Genomic DNA, 21,650 nt, shown 5'->3' with positions numbered 1-21,650 from the left:
AAGGGATTACTGCATTTTTTGTTGCATGCAGGATGGTTGTATCATGTTAAGTGGAATTATGACCTTGTTATTGTTATTATTTGGAGACTAACTATGGTTTAAGGAGATACATATGGATGCCAAGTTCCCAAGGGGCAGACTTGTAATGGTTAATTTTATATGTCAACTTGACTGGGTTAAGGGATGCCCAGACAGCTGGTCAAACACTATTTCTGGGTGAGTCTATGCTGGTGTTCCCAGAGAAGATTAGCATTTGAATCAGCAGACTGAGTAAAAAAGATCCACTGACACTAGTGTGAGCAGTTATCATGTAATCCATTAAGGGTCCACCTGAGTAAAACCAAAAGGCAACCGGGCACAGTGGCTCACGCCTGTAATCCTAGAACTTTGGGAAGCCAAGATGGGCAGATCATGAGGTCAGGAGTTTGAGACCAGCTTGGCCAACATGGTGAAGCCCTGTCTCTACTAAAAATACAAAAAATTAGCTAGGCATGGTGGCAGGCGCCAGTAATCCCAGCTACTCAGGAGGCTGAGGCAGGAGAATCACTTGAGCCTGGGAGGTAGAAGTTGCAGTGAGCCGAAACTGCATCACTGCACTCCAGCCTGGGCAACAGAGTGAGACTCTGTCTCAAAAAAAAAAAAAAAAAAAAAAAAAAGACAGAGGAAGAAAGAGTTTTATCTCTCCCTTCTTGAGCTATGACACCCATCTTCTTTTGCCCTTGAACATCAGAGCTCCTGATTCTCAGGCCTTCACACGCCAGGACTTATACCAGCAGTTCTCTGCACCACCCCCCACCCACTTCCGGTTCTCAGGCCTTCAGCCTTGGACTGCTAGTAATACCATCAGCTACCCTCATTCTCAGGCCTTTGAATTTGGACTGAATCACACCACATACTTTTCTAGTTCTTTAGCTTGCAGACAGCATAATGTGGGACTTCTTGGCCTCTGCAATCATGTAAGCCAATTTCCATAATGAACCTCTATTAGGGTTCTCAAGAGAAACAGAACAAATAGATTATATATTTGTTCTGTTTCTCTTGAAAACCGTAACAGAAGTGGTGAGAAATGGACAGCTGTCCTCAGCCCAGATATAACAACATCAGGGTTTGTGTTTGTCCAGGAGGGTAGGCTACTCCCTCTTCACTCCCAGAAGAAGTCCCCCTCCACCTTTATCTCAGACCCACATACACTGAGAAAGGAGTGTCACAGAGGCTATCTTCCCTTATTAGCTCCTGCCTCCAGGGAGGTAGGAGGGAAAGGGAACATGAGCTGTTCTTTCCTGGGGTCTGCATGGCTCCTCTTCCAGCTCTGCTCCTATATTCCCATACTTTCACTTAAAAAGATTTTTTAAATTCTACTTCTTCTCTTTTTATTTCTTTTTTTAAAAAAATTGTATCTTTGTTGACAGTATAACATGAACGTAATTTCCACATTTTTAAAAAATCCACATAACTCTTTTAATAAATAAAGCATATTCAGGACTTAGATTTTAAATCACATGTACAGGTGAGAGAAAACTTCTAGGCCTAAACAGGTAACAGTGAAGCAACAACTGCTGGAAGGAGTGGTGTGCCACATGTGCCTTAAGCCTCCACAGTGGGAACTGCAGGGCTGAGAATACCAAACACATCACCTCTAGGCCAGACGGAGAGCGGAGACCCAGGAAGCCCATGAAGCCACCATCTGCCCCCTCCCCTAGTGCTGCAGAGCCAAACGGATGCTGTGTTACTTTCAGATGAACTAGAGGTGGGTCCTGATCATATTACATGAAGCCTTCCGCCACTGTGAACAATTAGGCAAGGTGTTAGTGACAGGGGGCATCACTGATAAATACAGAGCAATATGGGGGCAGTAAAGAGGAAGCTACAGAAACATTCGTATTTCTTCAAATATCAGAATCTTCCACATCACAGCAGGAGAGCCGAGAACGAGCTCCACCTCCTGAGGCTTAGTCCTAAAACTTCCTACTGGCATTTGCACCAAACAAGGCTCCCCGGACTTCTGGCATCATCTGCTGGGCTATGAGATCCAGCTGGCTTTTTGGGGTGTTGGAAACCTTTATTTTATGATCCCCATTATAGATCTCAACTCCACCAGCTATGTCCTCCGGCAGGTAGGACTCCTGGTCCATTTGGACATCAACATTGTTTTTGGTGGCAATTTTGTACATAGGGATTGCCTTTTGCACCGCAGCCTTTACCAGAGGGAAGTCTTGTTTCCTGCAACGAACAATCATTTGGTGCTCCAGCAACTGGTACTAAACCCTGGAGAACCAGTCCATCTAGCAGCACTTGGTACCTGGTTGTATCTTTCACTACCTTGCTGAGTCTCCGTTTTGCTTCATTTAGTAAGTCTGTGATAAGGTCATCTCTCGCTCTGAGGATTTTGAGCCTTGCTTGATTCATCAGATTGGACATCTGAATTTTCTTCTGCTGCTCAATGTGTTTCTCTTTCTTCTCATAGTATTCCATAATCTTTAGTCTTTGGGTTTGCACAAGCCGACCTTTCTCTATGTTGAACTCTTCTTCTGCCTTTGCATCTATTTCTTCTGCTTTCTAATTGGCTTCTTGTTCAATGAAAGCCATCATATGCTTTACCTGCTTTTGCATGTCAGCATCGCTGAGAGCCATGGCAAGAGCAACGCTAGGCTGGAGAGCAGCAGGCTTGAGTTTAGGTTTGAATGGGGAAGGTGGGAGGATTAGGCAGAGGAAACCCTTGCACAGATCTTTACTTTATCAATTTCCTTTACTTTATCAATTTCCACACTTTCTAAGCAAGCCTTGGCTTCAAAATGACCACAGTCAGGTTTTCCAAATGAGTGCAATGTTTTATAGATGTCTTTCCTCTGCACAGCCAAAGTAAAAAGTATGCGCAATTCTACTAAACTGAGTCTGAAGCCCAGACACCCTTCACAGCCTCCCTCTGGAACTGGGCAGTAATGCTTCCATCTCAGCAGTCATGCTGTCTTTGGGAAAATGCACTGTTTCACTGGGTGCCTGGCAGCGTGGGTCTCTGCTTTATCCCAGTCTGCCCCTATGTCTGTGCTTTGGTGGGTATCTCAATCTCTATTTTTAGCTAGGTTCCTGACATTGTTAACAGAGTAATGGGTGTAACCCTGAATCAAGACCGGGGCCTATCCTGGGAGTCTTCTTACCTGCTCATTCCCATGCCCCAGGCTCTGGGTGTCAAGAATCTGACAGGGATGCTCAATAAATGAAAAATAAGAACCTTAAACCCAACCAACATCATACATGGCAACCCAAACCTTCTCCAGGACTCAGTCTATTACCAAAGCTCTATGCAATCCATAATAACCTAGATCTAGGCCAAAACCAAATCACAGTAACCAATACCCTTCATCCAGTCTCTTCCTCTAGACTAGTTACTCTTCGTTTTTTGTTTGTTTTTAAGACAGGGTCTTGCTCTGCCACCCAGGCTGGAATGCATGGCACAATCATGGCTCACTGCAGCCTCAGCCTCCCAGGCTCAAGAAATCCTCACACCTCAGCCTCCCAAGCAGCTGGGACTACAGGTGCAAGTCACCACACCTGGCTCAGACTGGTTGCTCTTTGAAGGCCACTGGAACACTGTCCCCAAGACAGATCAGCCTAACACAAAGAAAGTTATCAATAAGCGTTTAGTGAATTTGACTTTTCCTCCTTACACTACAGAGCTGCCACCTACAATTCCCTAAAAACACTTTTCCAACATTTCTTCTCTTACGTAACAAACCCAGTCTCCTGTAATCTAGGTTTTTTTCATTTAGACAAGCATTTACGTAGGTCACTGAAGAAAAGCAATACAGATATCCCTTGCCTTTGACATGCAGTCACAGGAGAAATAAATGACGCTCAATTAAGTTATAGTGTAGTATCATGATTCTTGGCCAAAAGAAAGAGAAATGTCAGCAGTAAATATGAATGATATAGTGAGGTACTACAAAGAACTTTAAAGTAAGAGAGGTAAAGTTGCCCCCTATAGTGGGCATCTATTTTGGCTGCCTGCCATCCAATCACCCTTTTCAAGGAAGGTCGCTCCTTCCCTACTCTCAGTCCATATGTTTATGGAATAGTTAACTCCACCCCAAACTCCAAGGGTCAATTTCTGACCCCAGGCATGACCATTAAAGCATCACCTTCCCCTGGTCACAGTGATCAGTTCCAGAATGGACCCATGACCTACTCATATCAGTGAGATGAAATGATTCTTTTGTGAGAACAATTAGAAGAGAGGCAGTCCATGTTTTAGCCGTACTTTAGCCCAGAGGGATAGCTCCAGCTGTCTTGTAGCACAAAGGGAAAGAAAGCCTGTCTCTGAATGGGTAACTACCATTTCTGACGCTACCATGTCTGAAGTCAAACTTTTCAGCTACGTGAGCCAAAAAATGCTCTTTTCTTAAGCTGAAATTGACTGCTTAGCTATAAAATCAATCTATAATACATATAATCAGACCTTGGTAAAGTTACTTCAAAACATTTTATTTAATTGTTCCCAAGTCACCTTGCTCTTTAGGGAGTTGGTCAGTTAAGGAAGCCATATGTTAAGTGGGGACACAGGTTTTAGAGCCAGACATTCATGGAGCTGACTCTGGCTTCTTAACCTTTCTGAGTGTTAGTTTCTTCATCTGTTAAATGTAGATAACAATAGTGTCATGTAATTTTTTTTTTTCATGTCTGAGGGCAGATTCTGTGAACACAAAAAGACTACTTACAGCAGCTTAGGTTTTAAGTTAATATTTAATTTATTAATTTAAAACTCAATACCTAGGTTTATTTAAGTCTTAAAATTCAGTTCATAAGTATACTATTCTATCTGTAAGTCTATTATATGTAATCTATTATATAGATTTACAGATAGAATAGTATACTTATAAACTGAGCTTATATAAAATAATAATTCAGTTTAAGGGGATCTTTTATTATTGTTCAAGTAACTCAGGTAGAACTATCTAAACTCTTTTAAACAGTCTCACTTATAAGCTTATACAACATAATTATATTAGAATTTTAAACTGAATTTCTAAATTTCATATATTCTTTTTTCATTTTATACCTGTCAATATGCCTAACCAGTCAAGTTCATCACTGAGGAGGCAGGACTAGATTGCAACTCTGACTCTGATGGACAGAGCAGCATGTGGAGGCTCGCATGGTGAATTTTAGCTCCAGAACGACTGCAGGAATAAGTCAGGAATCCTGTGAGGACCCACAGACCCTCTGAAGGAAGTGAACTGCTCCTGCAGGACCTGGGAGACACCCCAAATACTGTGAGTGCCCAAACTGCGGAAGTGGGAAAGGGAGACCCTCTGCTTTTGAACACATGCCGCCACTAAGGAAACCAAAGATCTAGTTTTTGGGAGAGGATTTCGACCTTACCTGGAGCTGAGTCAATTTAGAGAGCCGAGTGAAATACAGGGGTAGAAGAAGCAGTGGGAAAGGCCCTGGGAGCTCGCTGAGTCCCTAAGCAGGCCATTCCTGCCTGGCATCACAGGACTTGTTTGAGAGGGTGGCCAGAGGTGCAGGAAAAAATGCCACGGAGAGAAGAAAGTCTCCAGATGCACTTTGTAACAATTTGAAGCATTTGAGAAGCCTCCTGACCAGAACTTGGGGGAGGGTGTGAATCCTGCTTGCAGACTCCACGGGTTTGGGAAGAACTCAAGCCCTTTTCTTTCACACCTGGGAGGCAGGTAGCCTGGGGCAAGTTCCCAGCCCTGCTTACCCATTGCCTGGAAACAGACTCAGTGCCATTAGCGGGGCATAGTGGGAGTGAGACCGGCCCTTTGGATTGTGTGGGAGCTGGATGAGGCTTGTGACTGCGCTTTCCCCCACTTCCCGGACAACCTGCGTGACTCAGCAGAGGCAGCCATAATCCTCCTAGGAACATAGCTCCATTGACCTGGGAACCTCACTCCCATCCCACACAGAAGCCACAGCAAAACCCTCCCAAGGAGAGTCTGAGCTCAGACATCCCTAGCCCTGCCTGCACCTGATGGTCCTTCCCTACCCACCCTGGTAGCTGAAGACAAAGGACATATACTCTTGAGAGTTCTAGGGCCCCACCCACCACCAGTTCCTCTTCATACTACCACAGCTGATGCTCTCTAGAAAGCACCACCTCCCAGCAGAAGGCCAGCCAGCACAAAAATAGAGCATTAAGCCACAAAAGCTAAGAACCCTCACAGTCTATTTCACCACCCTGCCACCTCCACTGGAACAGGAGCTGTATCCAGAGCTGAGAGACCCAAAGATGGTTCACATCACAGGACTCTGTGAAGACAACTCCTGGTATTACCACAGAGCCTGGTAGACTTGCTGGGTGACTAGACCCAGAAGAGAGATGACAATCACTACAGCTCGGCTCTCAGGAAACCACATCCATACGGAAGCGGGGAGAGTACTACATCAAAGGAACACCCCATTGGACAAAAGAATCTGAACAACTGCCTCTAGCCCTAGACCTTCCCTTTGACAGAGCCTACCCAAATGAGAAGGAACCATAAAAGCAACCCTGATAATATGACAAAACAAGACTCTTAAATACCCCCCAAAAGTCACACTAGCTCACCAGCAATGAATCCAAACCAAAAAGAAATCCTTGATTTACCTGAAAAAGAATTCAGGAGGTTAGTTATTAAGCTAATCAGGGAGGCACTAGAGAAAGGTGAAGCCCTATGCAAGGAAATCCAAAAAAACAATACAAGAAATGAAGACAGAAATATTCAAGAAAATAGATAGCATAAAGAAAAAACAATCAAAACTTCAGGAAACGTTGGACACACTTAGAGAAATGCAAAATGCTCTGTAAAGTCTCAGCAATAAAATTGAACAAGTAGAAGAAAGAAATTCAGAGCTCAAAGACAAGTTCTTCAAATTAATCCAATCCAACAAAGGCAAAGAAAAAAGAATAAGAAAACATGAATAAAGCCTTCAAGAAGTCTGGGATTATGTTAAACCACCAAACCTAAGAATAGTTGGTGTTCCTGAGGAAGAAGAGAAATCTAAAAGTTTGGAAAACATATTTGAGGGAATAATCAAGGAAAACTTCCCCAGCCTTGCTAAAGACCTAGACATCCAAATACAGGAAGTGCGAAGAACAACTGGGAAGTTCATTGCAAAAATATCGTCACCTGGGCACATTGTCATCAGGTTATCTAAAGTTAAGATGAAGGAAAAAATCCTAAGAGCTGTGAGACAAAAGCACCAGGTAACCTATAAAGGAAAACTTATCAGATTAACAGCAGATTTCTCAGCAGAAACCCTATAAGTTAGAAAGGATTGGGGCCCTATCTTCAGCCTCCTCAAACAAAACACTTATCAGCCAAGAATTTTGTATCCAGCAAAACTAAGCACCATACAGAAGGATAGATACAGTCTTTTTTAGACAAATGCTGAGAGAATTTGCCATTACCAAGCCACCACTACAAGAACTGCTCAAAGGAGCTCTAAATCTTGAAAAAAATCCTGGAAACACATGAAAACAAAACCTCTTTAAAGCATAAATCTCACAGGACCTATAAAACAACAACAAGAAGGTACACAGGCAACAAATAGCATGATGAATGGAATGGTACCTCACATCGCAATACTAATATTGAATGTAAATGGCCTAAATGCTCCACTTAAAAGATACAGAACTGCAGAATGGATAAGAATTAACCAACCAAGTATCTGCTACCTTCAAGAGACTCACCTAACATATAAGGACTCACATAAACTTAAAGTAAATGGGTGGAAAAAGGCATTTCATGCAAATGGACACCAAAAGCGAGCAGGGGTAGCTATTCTTATGTCAGACAAAACAAACTTTAAAGCAACAGCAGTTTAAAAAAGACAAAGAGAGACATTATATAATGGTAAAAAGCCTTATCCAACAGGAAAATATCATAATTCTAAACATATATGCACCTAACACTGGGGCTCCCAAATTTGTAAAACAATTACTAATAGACCTAAGAAATGAGATAGACACCAACACAATAATAGTAGGGGCCTTCAATACTCCACTGACAGCACTAGATAGGTCAAGACAGAAAGTCAACAAAAAATCAATGAATTTAAACTATACCTTGGAACAAATGTACTTAACAGATATATACAGAATTTTCCATCCAACAACCCCAGAATACACATCCTATACAACAGTGCATGGACCTTTCTCCAAGATAGACCATATAATAGGCCACAAAAGGAGCCTCAATAAATTTAAGAAAATTGAAATTATATTAAGCACTCTCTCAGACCACAGTGGAATAAAACTGGAAATCATTTCCTAAAGAAACCTTCAAAACCATGCAAATACATTGAAATTAAATACACTGCTCCTGAATGATCACTGGGTCAGAAACAAAATCAAGATGGAAATTTAAAAATTCTTTGAACTGGGCCGGGCGCGGTGGCTCAAGCCTGTAATCCCAGCACTTTGGGAGGCCGAGACGGGCGGATCACGAGGTCAGGAGATCGAGACCATCCTGGCTAACACGGTGAAACCCCCTCTCTACTAAAAAATACAAAAAACTAGCCGGGCGAGGTGGTGGGCGCCTGTAGTCCCAGCTACTGGGGAGGCTGAGGCAGGAGAATGGTGTAAACCCGGGAGGCAGAGCTTGCAGTGAGCTGAGATCCGGCCACTGCACTCCAGCCTGGGTGACAGAGCGAGACTCCATCTCAAAAAAAAAAAAAAAAAAAAAAATTCTTTGAACTGAACAACAATAATGACACAACCTATTAAAACCTCTGGGATACAGTAAAGGCAGTGCTAAGAGGAAAGTTCATAGCCCGAAATGCCTACATCAAAAAGACTGAAAGAGCACAAACTGACATTCTAAGGTCACACTTCAAGGAACTAGAGAAACAAGAACAAACCAAACCCAAATTCAGTAGAAGAAAGGAAATAACCAAGATCAGAGCAGAATTAAATGAAATTGAAACAAAAAAAATACAAAAGATAAATGAAACAAGAAAATGGTTCTTTGAAAAGATAAATAAAATTGACAGATCATTAGCAAGATTAACCAAGAAAAGAAGAGAGAAAATCCAAACAACCTCAATAAGAAATGAAATGGGAGATACTACAACTGACACCACAGAAATACAAAAGATCATTCAAGGCTACTATGAACACCTTTATGCACATAAACTAGAAAACCTAGAAGAGATGGATAAATTCCTGGAAAAATACAACCCTCCTAGCTAAATCAGAAAGAATTAGATACCCTGAACAGACCAATAACAAGCAGCAAGATTAAAGTGGTAATTAGAAAGTTACCAACAACGAGGAGTGGAGCAAGATGGCCGAATAGGAACAGCTCCAGTCTCCAGCTCCCAGCGGCAGCAACACAGAAGACGGGTGATTTCTGCATTTTCAACTGAGGTACTGGGTTCATCTCACTAGGGAGTGCTGGACAATCGGTGCTGGTCAGCTGCTGCAGCCCGACCAGCGAGAGCTGAAGCAGGGCGAGGCATCGCTTCACCTGGGAAGTGCAAGGGGGAAGGGAATCCCTTTTCCTAGCCAGGGGAACTGAGACACACAACACCTGGAAAATCGGGTAACTCCCATCCCAATACTGTGCTTTACCAAGGGTCTTAGCAAACAGCACACCAGGAGATTATATCCCACACCTGGCCAGGAGGGTCCCATGCCCATGGAGCCTCCCTCGTTGCTAGCACAGTAGTCTGCTATCTAAAGGCAAGGCAACAGTGAGGCTGGGGGAGGGGCGCCCACCATTGCTGAGGCTTAAGTAGGTAAACAAAGCCCCTGGGAAGCTCAAACTGGGTGAAGCCCACAGCAGCTCAAGGAGGCCTGCCTGTCTCTGTGGACTCCACCTCTGGGGACAGGGCACAGCTAAACAAACAAACAAAAAAGCAGCAGAAACCTCTGCAGACGCAAACGACCCTGTCTGACAGCTTTGAAGAGAGCAGTGGATCTCCCAACTTGGAGGCTGAGATCTGAGAATGGACAGACTGCCTGCTCAAGTGGGTCCCTGACCCCTGAGTAGCCTAACTGGGAGACATCCCCCACTAGGGGCAGACCGATACCCCACACCTCACACAGCGGGGTACACCCCTGAGATGAAGCTTCCAAAGCAAAAATCAGACAGGTACACTCGCTATTCAGCAATATTCTATCTTCTGCAGCCTCTGCTGCTGATACCCAGGCAAACAGGGTCTGGAGTGGACCTCAAGCAATCTCCAACAGACCTACAGCTGAGGGTCCTGACTGTTAGAAGGAAAACTAACAAACAGGAAGGACACCCACACCAAAACCCCATCAGTACGTCACCATCATCAAAGACCAAAGGCAGATAAAACCACAAAGATGGGGAAAAAGCAGGGCAGAAAAGCTGGAAATACAAAAAATAAGAGCGCATCTCCCCCTCCAAAGGAACGCAGCTCATCGCCAGCAATGGATCAAAGCTGGACGGAGAATGACTTCGATGAGTTGAGAGAAGAAGGCTTCAGTCCATCAAACTTCTCAGAGCTAAAGGAGGAATTACATACCCAGCACAAAGAAACTAAAAATCTTGAAAAAAGAATGGAAGAATGGATAACTAGAATAATCAATGCAGAGAAGGCCATAAACGAACTGACAGAGATAAAAACCATGACACGAGAAATACGTGACAAATGCACAAGCTTCAGTAACCGACTCGATCAACTGGAAGAAAGAGTGTCAGCGATTGAGGATCAAATGAATGAAATGAAGTGAGAAGAGAAGTCTAAAGAAAATAGAGGAAAAAGAAATGAACAAAGCCTTCAAGAAGTATGAGATTATGTGAAAAGACCAAATCTACGTCTGATTGGGGTGCCTGAAAGTGAGGGGGAAAATGGAACCAAGTTGGAAAACACTCTTCAGGATATCATCCAGGAGAACTTCCCCAACCTAGTAAGGCAGGCCAACATTCAAATTCAGGAAATACAGAGAACGCCACAAAGATACTCCTCAAGAAGAGTAACTCCAAGACACATAATTATCAGATTCACCAAAGTTGAAATGAAGGAAAAACTGTTAAGGGCAGCCAGAGAGAAAGGTCGGGTTATCCACAAAGGGAAGCCCATCAGACTAAGAGCAGCTCTCTCAGCAGAAACTCTACAAGCCAGAAGAGAGTGGGGCCCAATATTCAACATTCTTAAAGAAAAGAATTTTCAACCCAGAATTTCATATCCAGCCAAACTAAGTTTCATAAGTGAAGGAGAAATAAAATCCTTTACAGATAAGCAAATGCTTAGAGATTTTGTCACCACTAGGCCTGCCTTACAAGGGACCCTGAAGGAAGCACTAAACATGGAAAGGAACAACCGGTACCAGCCATTGCAAAAACATGTCAAAATGTAGAGACCACCAATGCTAGGAAGAAACTGCATCAACTAACGAGCAAAATAACCAGTTAATATCATAATGACAGGATCAAGTTCACACATAACAATATTAACCTTAAATGTAAATGGACTAAATGGTCCAATTAAAAGACACAGACTGGCAAACTGGATAAAGAGTCAAGACCCATCAGTTTGCTGTATTCAGGAGACCCATCTCACATGCAGAGACACACACAGGCTCAAAATAAAGGGATGGAGGAAGATCTACTATGCAAATGGAGAACAAAAAAAGCAGGGCTTGCAATCCTAGTCTCTGATAAAACAGACTTTAAACCATCAAAGATCAAAAGAGACAAAGAAGGCCATTACATAATGGTAAAGGGATCAATTCAACAGGAAGAGCTAACTATCCTAAATATATACGCACCCAATACAGGAGCACCCAGATTCACAAAGCAAGTCCTGAAAGACTTACAAAGAGACTTAGACTCCCATACAATAATAATGGGAGACTTCAACACTCCACTGTCAACATTAGACAGATCAACGAGACAGAAAGTTAACAAGGATATCCAGGAATTGAACTCATCTCTGCACCAAGCAGACCTAATAGACATCTACAGAACTCTCCACCCCAAATCAACAGAATATACATTCTTCTCAGCACCACATCACATTTATTCCAAAATTGACCACATAATTGGAAGTAAAGCACTCCTCAGCAAATGTACAAGAACAGAAATTATAACAAACTGTCTCTCAGACCACAGTGCAATCAAACTAGAACTCAGGACTAAGAAACTCAATCAAAACCGCTCAACTACATGGAAACTGAACAACCTGCTCCTGAATGACTACTGGATACATAACGAAATGAAGACAGAAATAAAGATGTTCTTTGAAACCAATGAGAACAAAGACACAACATACCAGAATCTCTGGGACACATTTAAAGTGGTGTGTAGAGGGAAATTTATAGCACTAAATGCCCACAAGAGAAAGCAGGAAAGATCTAAAATTGACACTCTAACATCACAATTAAAAGAACTAGAGAAGCAAGAGCAAACACATGCAAAAGCTAGCAGAAGGCAAGAAATAACTAAGATCAGAGCAGAACTGAAGGTGATAGAGACACAAAAAACCCTCCAAACAATCAATGAATCCAGGAGTTGGTTTTTTGAAAAGATCAACAAAATTGATAGACCGCTAGCAAGACTAATAAAGAAGAAAAGAGAGAAGAATCAAATAGACGCAATAAAAAATGATAAAGGGGATATCACCACTGACCCCACAGAAATACAAACTACCATCAGAGAATACTATAAACACCTCTACACAAATAAACTAGAAAATCTAGAAGAAATGGATAATTTCCTGGACACTTACACTCTCCCAAGACTAAACCAGGAAGAAGTTGAATCCCTGAATAGACCAATAGCAGGCTCTGAAATTCAGGCAATAATTAATAGCCTACCAACCAAAAAAAGTCCAGGACCAGATGGATTCACAGCTGAATTCTACCAAAGGTACAAGGATGAGCTGGTACCATTCCGTCCGAAACTATTCCAATCAATAGAAAAAGAGGGGATCCTCCCTAACTCATTTTATGAGGCCAACATCATCCTGATACCAAAGCCTGGCAGAGACACAACAAAAAAAGAGAATTTTAGACCAATATCCCTGATGAACATCAATGCAAAAATCCTCAATAAAATACTGGCAAACTGAATCCAGCAGCACATCAAAAAGCTTATCCACCATGATCAAGTGGGCTTCATCCCTGGGATGCAAGGCTGGTTCAACATACGCAAATCAATAAACGTAATCCAGCATATAAACAGAACCAAAGACAAAAACAACATGATTATCTCAATAGATGCAGAAGAGGCCTTTGACAAAATTCAACAGCCCATTCATGCTAAAAACTCTCAATAAATTTGGTATTGATGGAACGTATCTCAAAGTAATAAGAGCTATTTATGACAAACCCACAGCCAATATCATACTGAATGGGCAAAAACTGGAAGCATTCCCTTTGAAAACTGGCACAAGACAGGGCTGCCCTCTCTCACCACTCCTATTCAACATAGTGTTGGAAGTTCTGGCTAGGGCAATCAGGCAAGAGAAAGAAATCAAGGGTATTCAGTTAGGAAAAGAAGAAGTCAAATTGTCCCTGTTTGCAGATGACATGATTGTATATTTAGAAAACCCTTTCATCTCAGCCCAAAATCTCCTTAAGCTGATAAGCAACTTCAGCAAAGTCTCAGATACAAAATTAATATGCAAAAATAACGAGCATTCTTATACACCAGTAACAGACAAACAGAGAGCCAAATCATGAATGAACTTCCATTCACAATTGCTTCAAAGAGAATAAAATACCTAGGAATCCAACTTACAAGGGATGTAAAGGACCTCTTCAAGGAGAACTACACACCACTGCTCAGTGAAATAAAAGAGGACACAAACAAATGGAAGAACATACCATACTCATGGATAGGAAGAATCAATATCGTGAAAATGGCCATACTGCCCAAGGTAATTTATAGATTCAGTGCCATCCCCATCAAGCTACCAATGAGTTTCTTCACAGAATTGGAAAAAACTGCTTTAAAGTTCATATGGAACCAAAAAAGAGCCCGCATTGCCAAGACAATCCTAAGTCAAAAGAACAAAGATGGAGGCATCATGCTACCTGACTTCAAACTATACTACAAGGCTACAGTAACCAAAACAGCATGGTACTTGTACCAAAACAGAGATATAGACCAATGGAATAGAACAGAGTCCTCAGAAATAATACCACACATCTACAGCCATCTGATCTTTGACAAACCTGACAAAAACAAGAAATGGGGAAAGGATTCCCTATTTAATAAATGGTGCTGGGAAAATTGGCTAGCCATAAGTAGAAAGTTGAAACTGGATCCTTTCCTTACTCCTTATATGAAAATTAATTCAAGATGGATTAGAGACTTAAATGTTAGACCTAATACCATAAAAACCCTAGAAGAAAACCTAGGTAAATACCATTCAGGACATAGGCATGGGCAAGGACTTCATGTCTAAAACACCAAAAGCAATGGCAACAAAAGCCAAAATTGACAAATGGGATCTAATTAAACTAAAGAACTTCTGCACAGCAAAAGAAACTACCATCAGAGTGAACAGGCAACCTACAGAATGGGAGAAAATTTTTGCTATCTACTCATCTGACAAAGGGCTAATATCCAGAACCTACAAAGAACTCAAACAAATTTACAAGAAAAAAACAAACAACCTCATCAAAAAGTGGGCAAGGCATATGAACAGACATTTCTCAAAAGAAGACATGCATACAGCCAACAGACACATGAAAAAATACTCGTCATCACTGGCCATCAGAGAAATGCAAATCAAAACCACAATGAGATACCATCTCACACCAGTTAGAATGGCAATCATTAAAAAGTCAGGAAACAACAGGTGCTGGAGAGGATGTGGAGAAATAGGAACACTTTTACACTGTTGGTGGGATTGTAAACTAGTTCAACCATTATGGAAAACAGTATGGTGATTCCTCAAGGATCTAGAACTAGAAGTACCATATGACCCAGCCATCCCATTACTGGGTATATACCCAAAGGATTATAAATCATGCTGCTATAAAGACACATGCACACATATGTTCATTGCAGCACTATTCACAATAGCAAAGACTTGGAATCAACCCAAATGTCCCTCAGTGACAGACTGGATTAAGAAAATGTGGCACGGCCAGGCGCGGTGGCTCAAGCCTGTAATCCCAGCACTTTGGGAGGCCGAGACGGGCGGATCACAAGGTCAGGAGATCGAGACCATCCTGGCTAACACGGCGAAACCCCGTCTCTACTAAAAACACAAAAAATTAGCCGGGCGAGGTGGCGGCGCCTGTAGTCCCAGCTACTCGGGAGGCTGAGGCAGGAGAATGGCGGAAACCCGGGAGGCGGAGCTTGCAGTGAGCTGAGATCTGGCCACTGCACTCCAGCCTGGGCGACAGAGCAAGACTCCGTCTCAAAAAAAAAAAAAAAAAGAAAATGTGGCACATATACACCATGGAATACTATGCAGCCATAAAAAAGGATGAGTTTGTGTCCTTTGTAGGGACATGGATGCAGCTGGAAACCATCATTCTCAGCAAACTATTACAAGAACAGAAAACCAACACCACATATTCTCACTCATAGGTGGGAACTGAACAATGAGATCACTTGGACTCGGGAAGGGGAACATCACACACCAGGGCCTATTATGGGGAGCGGGGAGAGGGGAGGGATTGCATTGGGAGTTATACCGGATGTAAAGGACGAGTTGATGGGTGCTGACGAGTTGATGGGTGCAGCACACCAACATGGCACAAGTATACATATGTAACAAACCTGCACGTTATGCACATGTACCCTAGAACTTAAAGTAAAAAAAAAAAAAAAAGTTAACAACAACAAAAAAGTACAAGACCAGACAAATTCACAGCAGAATTCTACCAGACATTTAAAGAAGAATTGATACCAATCCTTTTGACACTATTCCACAAGATAGAGAAAGAAGGAACCCTCCCTAATTCTTTCTATGCAGTCCGCATCACCCTAATACCAAGACCAAGAAAGGACATAACCAAAAAAGAAAACTGCAGAGTGATATCCCTGATTAACATATACGCTAAAATCCTTAACAAAATACTAGCTAACTGAATCCAACCACATATCAAAAAGATAATCCACCATGATCAGGTGGGTTTCATATCAGGGATGCAAGGATGGTTTAACATAGGGAGGTCAATAAATGTGATACATCACATAAACAGAATTAAAAACAAAAATCACATGATTATCTCAATAGAGGCAGAAAAAGCATTTGACAAAATCCAGGATCCATTTATGATTAAAACTCTCAGCAAAATCAGCATACAAGGGACATACCTCAACGTAATAAAAACCATCTATGACAAACCCACAGCCAACATAATACTGAATGGGGAAAAGTTGAAAGCATTCCCTCTGAGAACTGGAATAAGATAAGGATGCCCATTCTCACTATTTCTCTTCAACATAGTACTGGTAGTCCTAGCCAGAACAATCAGACAAGAGAAAGAAAGAAAGGGCATCCAAATTGGTAAAGAGGAAGTCAAACTGTCACCATTTGCTGACGATATGATTGTTTACCTCAAAAACCCAAAGACCCCTGCAGAAAGCTCCTTGAACTCATTAAAGAATTCAGCAAAGTTTCCGGATACAAGGTTAATGTACACAAATCAGTACCTCCTCTATACACCAACAGCAACCAAGCAGAGAACCAAATCAAGAACTCAATTCCTTTTACAATAGCTGCAAAAATAAATAAATAAATAAAATACTTAGGAATATACACAACCAAGGAAGCAAAAGACCTCTACAAGGAAAACTACAAACACTGCTAAAAGAAATCATAAATAACATAAACAAGTGGAAACACATCCCATGCTCATGGATGGGTAGAATCAATATTGTGAAAATGACCATACTGCCAAAAGGAATCTACAAATTCTATGCAATTCCCATCAAAATACCACCATCATTCTTCACAGAATTATAAAAAAAAATCTAAAATTAATGTGGAACCAATAAAGAGCCCACATAGACAAAGCAAGACTAAGCAAAAAGAACAAATCTGGAGGCATCACACTCCCTGATTTCAAACTATACTATAAGGCCATAGTCACCAAAATAGCATAGTACTGGTATAAAAATAGGCACATAGACCAATGGAACAGAATAGAGAACTCAAAAATAAACCCAAATACTTACAGCCAACTGATCTTCAACAAAGCAAACAAAAACATGAAGTGGGAAAAGGATACCCTTTTCAACACATGGCATGGGGATAACTAGCTAGCCACAAGCAGGAGAATGAAACTGGATCTTCATATCTCTCCTTATACAAAAATCAACCCACGATGGATTAAGGACTTAAATCTAAGACCTGACACTAGAAAAATACTAGAAGATAACATTGGAAAAACCCTTCTGAACATTGGCTTAGGCAAGGATTTCATGACCAAGAACCCAAAAGCAAATGCAATAAAAACAAAGATAAATAGCTGGAACTGAATTAAACTAACGAGCTTTTGCATGGCAAAAGGAACAGTCAGCAGAATAAACAGACAACCCACAGAGTGGGAAAAATTTTTAACAATCTATGCATTTGACAAAGGACTAATATCCAGAATCTACAACGAACTCAAACAAATCAGCAAGAAATAAAACAAACAATCCCATCAAAAAGTGGGCTAAGGACATGAATAGACAATTCTCAAAAGAAGATATACAAATGCCCAACAAACATGAAAAAATGCTTGACATCACTAACAATCAGGGTAATGCAAATCAAAACCACAAGGTGATATCACCTTACTCCTGCAAGAATGGCCATAATCAAAAAATAAAAAACAGTAGATGTTGGCATGGATGAGATGATCAGGGAACATTTCTACACTGCTAGTGGGAATGTAAACTAGTACAACCACTACGGAAAACAGTATGGAAATTCCTTAAAGAACTAAAAGCAGAACTACCATTTGATCCAGCAATCCCACTACTGGTTATTTACACAGAGGAAAAGAAGTCATTATATGAAAAAGATAACTTGCACACACATATTTATAGCAGCACAATTCACAATTGCGAAATCGTGGAACAAACCCAAATGCCCATCAATCGATGAGTGAATAAAGAAACTGTGGCATATATATGCAATGGAATACTACTCACCCATAAAAAGGAATGAATTAACAGCATTTGCAGCGATCTGGATGAGATTGGAGACTGTTATTCTAAGTGAAGTAACTTAGGAATGGAAAACCAAACATTGTATGCTCTCACTGATATGTGGGAGCTAAGCTGTGAGGATGCAAAGGCATAAGAATGATACAATGGACTTTGGGGACTTGGGGAGAAGGGTGGGAGGGGGCAAGGGATAAAAGACAACAAATAGGGTGCAGTGTATACTGCTCGGGTGATGGGTGCACCAAAATCTCACAAATCATCATTAAAGAACTTACTCATGTAACCAAACACCACCTGTACCCCAATAACCTATGGAAAAAATTTTTTTAAATTATAAATTTAAAAAAAGCAAAAAATTTCCATCCCTGATAAGCAAATCCTTCCCAAGTACTCAACTAAAAATTATTATGTATATTAAACGTGCAAATTTATTAGGTCTAATTGTCAAATATTCTAATACTATTTATAACCCTAATTAAATTTTCATACACCTCACAGGTCTAATTGATCAAATTAAGTTAATCTATTGGATTCTTCAATATGCCATATTATATTAAAATTACACTTTAAGTACCATACTCCCACACATATGAACTTATTATAAACACAAAATTATTAACGTAATAGGTTTGATTTATTTATCATCTCTATTTTTAATTCTAAGCCTTTTCAGGTTTGAAAAGTCACTTACTCACTGAGTTCTAGCATCTCCAGGGAGTTCAGATTACTAGGTCAAGAATTCACAACCATGATAGAGTTACCAACTCAGGGGGCCAAGCTGAGGTGACTGGCTCAACAGTTCATGGCTGTGAGATAGTTACCTTGTCAGGAAAACTGAGGTTGACATCTTAAACAAGTTGAAGCTATAGAGTTGAAAATTTGTTAACACAATAAGGTGATTATTGGTTAGAGATTTGACATTGGGGAGCAGGATCTGAGCTTTGCAGGCTTCCAGAATGATTCTACCTGAGCTACATCTGGATACAGTGAGCCGTTTTCATAGTCACCATGACAACAGGGGCCTTCTAGTCCATATCCTTCTACAGGATTCAAATTATACCCTTCTGTAATTCATCTGGTCAAAGTTTGCAACCTAACTCAGGTTGCAAGAATAGAAACTTCTACCACAATTTGAGTAGATATGTGAGCCTCTTACGATTTTTTTTTTAAATTTTTATTTTTTTGAGACAAAGTCTCACTCTGTTGCCCAGGATGGAATGCTTTCAGCTCAGTGCAACCTCCACCTCCTGGGTTCAAGTGATTCTTCTGCCTCAGCCTCCCAAGTAGCTGGGTTTACGGGTGCATGCCACCTAACCCAGTTAATTTTTGTATTTTTAGTAGAGATGGGTTTTCGCCATGTTGGCCAGGCTGATCTCGATCTCCTGACCTCAGGTGATTCGCCTGCCTCGGCCTCCCAAAGGACTGGGATTACAGGCGTGAGCCACTGTGCCTGGCCATCTTATGATATTTTAATGTAGTTTTTTTTAACAACTACATGGGTGACCTTTCCACCCATCTCCCAAAATTCTGCTGTAATTGGTCTGGGTACAGTCTAGGCATCAGGAGTTTTCAAATCTCCTCTGGTGGCTCTAATATACAGCCAAGGTTGAGAATCACTGATATGCCTTCTCCTTCAGCTCTAAAGACATATTAATTTTATTCCATCAGAGCTTGAATATCTCTCATACCTTGCTTTGTCTGCCACAAAATTGTGTTGATGACAGTAAGTTATAATATGGGATAGTGGTTGAAACTTCAGGCCCTAGAAACAAACCATTTAGGTTTGATCTTGAGTGAATTTCTTACCTTCTCTCTGCCTTAGTGTCACTAATTGTAAAATGAGAATAACGATTGTACTATCATAAACAGTAATGGTGAATGCTGCAGCTCCCAGAACAACAGCCACAATATCAGGAGCAGGAGGGGCAGTGAGGGCACGTCACCTGCAGATATTTTATGCATGGGGTTTGTAAGAAAGAGATAACTGTCACTACTCGCTTGACCTTTCTGACAGTCCGTATGGTGTAGTGTGCAATTATTTTCAGCAAGGGTACTATATTTATGGAGACCACTGCAGATATGAACATAGCAAGCCTCTGAAACAGGAAGAAGCAACTGCTACAGAGCTAACTACAATGTCATCCCTTGCTGCTTCCTCAAGTCTCTCATCGATAGTTGGACCACTTGTTGAAAAGAATACAGGCAAAGCTGAGTCAAGAAATTCAAACTTTGCAACTGTATGAGCAGGTTCAGAGGACTGGGTGAATACTATTGAGTTTGTTCCTGGGCAACCCTACTGTGGCTGTACTGCACCTTCCTGCACTGAAGCTCCCCTGCAGGGCTCAGTGACCAAGAAAGAATCAGAGAAAAAGCAGACTGCCCCGTGGAAACAAAGAAGCAGCTGTGCCTCTATGCTGCAAATGCTATTAGAGAACTTAGCTCTGCCTTAGGAGGAGGACTGGGGAGGCATTTTCAAGCGATTCAAGCAGAAGACAAAGAGATAATGTCATAAAAGAAAAGATTATCTTGAGTTTCTACAGTCAAGAAAGTTTCTAGGTTTTAGATCTGTTGAACAGTTGTTTCTCCTGTCAACTTTAGCCAAGTCAGTTTAGGTTAATAAATCATGCGGTTGGGCTGGGCTCGGTGGCTCATGCCTGTAATCCCAGCACTTTGGGAGGCCGAGGCAGGCGGATCACCTGAGGTCAGGAGTTCAAGACCAGCCTGGCCCACATGGCGAAACCCCGTCTCTACTAAAAGTACAAAGAAATTAGCTGGGCATGGTGATGTGTGCCTGTAATCCCAGCTACTCTGGAGGCTGAGGTGGGAGAATTGCTTGAACCCGGGAGGCGGAGGTTGCAGTGAGCCGAGATCATGCCACTGCACTCCAGCTTGAGCGACAGAGCAGGACTCTGTCTCAAAAATAAATGAATAAATAAATAAATAAATAAATCATGGAGTTACACATCTATTTTATCTCTGTGTTGAAATCAATAGCCTTGTTGTCTGGAATGAACCCAAATGTTCATTCCCCTAGTCCTCTGTATAATTTGGCTTGGATCAGAGTAATTGTAGTAGCTGATTGCTTACATTGTTTTCGTTGCCTGTGCCATTGCCTCAGATGAAGTAATGAGACTAGACTGGGAAGCCAAAAGCACTGATGGAGTTTCTAATTTTGAAAAATCCTTATGTTTCTGGAATAAGCTATACTTTGACTGTGAATGCATTATTTTTAAATTTAATACTGGACTTAAAAATTAATACTTTATTAAAATTTTTGCATCCACATCATAAATAAGATTGTCCATTTTATTGCCCTTAAATGTTTTTGGTATCAATATTATTTCAACCTCTTAAAAATGTGTTGAAAATTTTTTTCCCCTTTGGAACGACATGTATAAGATAAGAATCATCAGTTCCTTTGAAAGTTTAGCAAGGCCGGGCGCGGTGGCTCAAGCCTGTAATCCCAGCACTTTGGGAGGCCGAGACGGGCGGATCACGAGGTCAGGAGATCGAGACCATCCTGGCTAACACGGTGAAACCCCGTCTCTACTTAAAAAT

At 41.4% G+C, this 21,650-nt stretch overlaps 2 pseudogenes; one reads left to right on the top strand and one right to left on the bottom strand.

The window, feature by feature from the left end:
• Window positions 1–1,955: 1,955 nt before the first annotated feature.
• LOC112608630 lies at window positions 1,956–2,631 on the bottom strand (annotated as a pseudogene).
• Window positions 2,632–20,048: 17,417 nt separating this feature from the next.
• On the top strand, window positions 20,049–21,219 carry LOC112626287 (annotated as a pseudogene).
• Window positions 21,220–21,650: the final 431 nt, after the last annotated feature.

This window comes from Theropithecus gelada, chromosome 1 (assembly GCF_003255815.1).
Source record: "Theropithecus gelada isolate Dixy chromosome 1, Tgel_1.0, whole genome shotgun sequence".
In the NCBI taxonomy this organism is placed as follows: Eukaryota; Metazoa; Chordata; class Mammalia; order Primates; family Cercopithecidae; genus Theropithecus; species Theropithecus gelada.
Note: the sequence above shows the minus strand (reverse complement) of the source record. Positions and strands in the feature narration are given on the sequence as shown.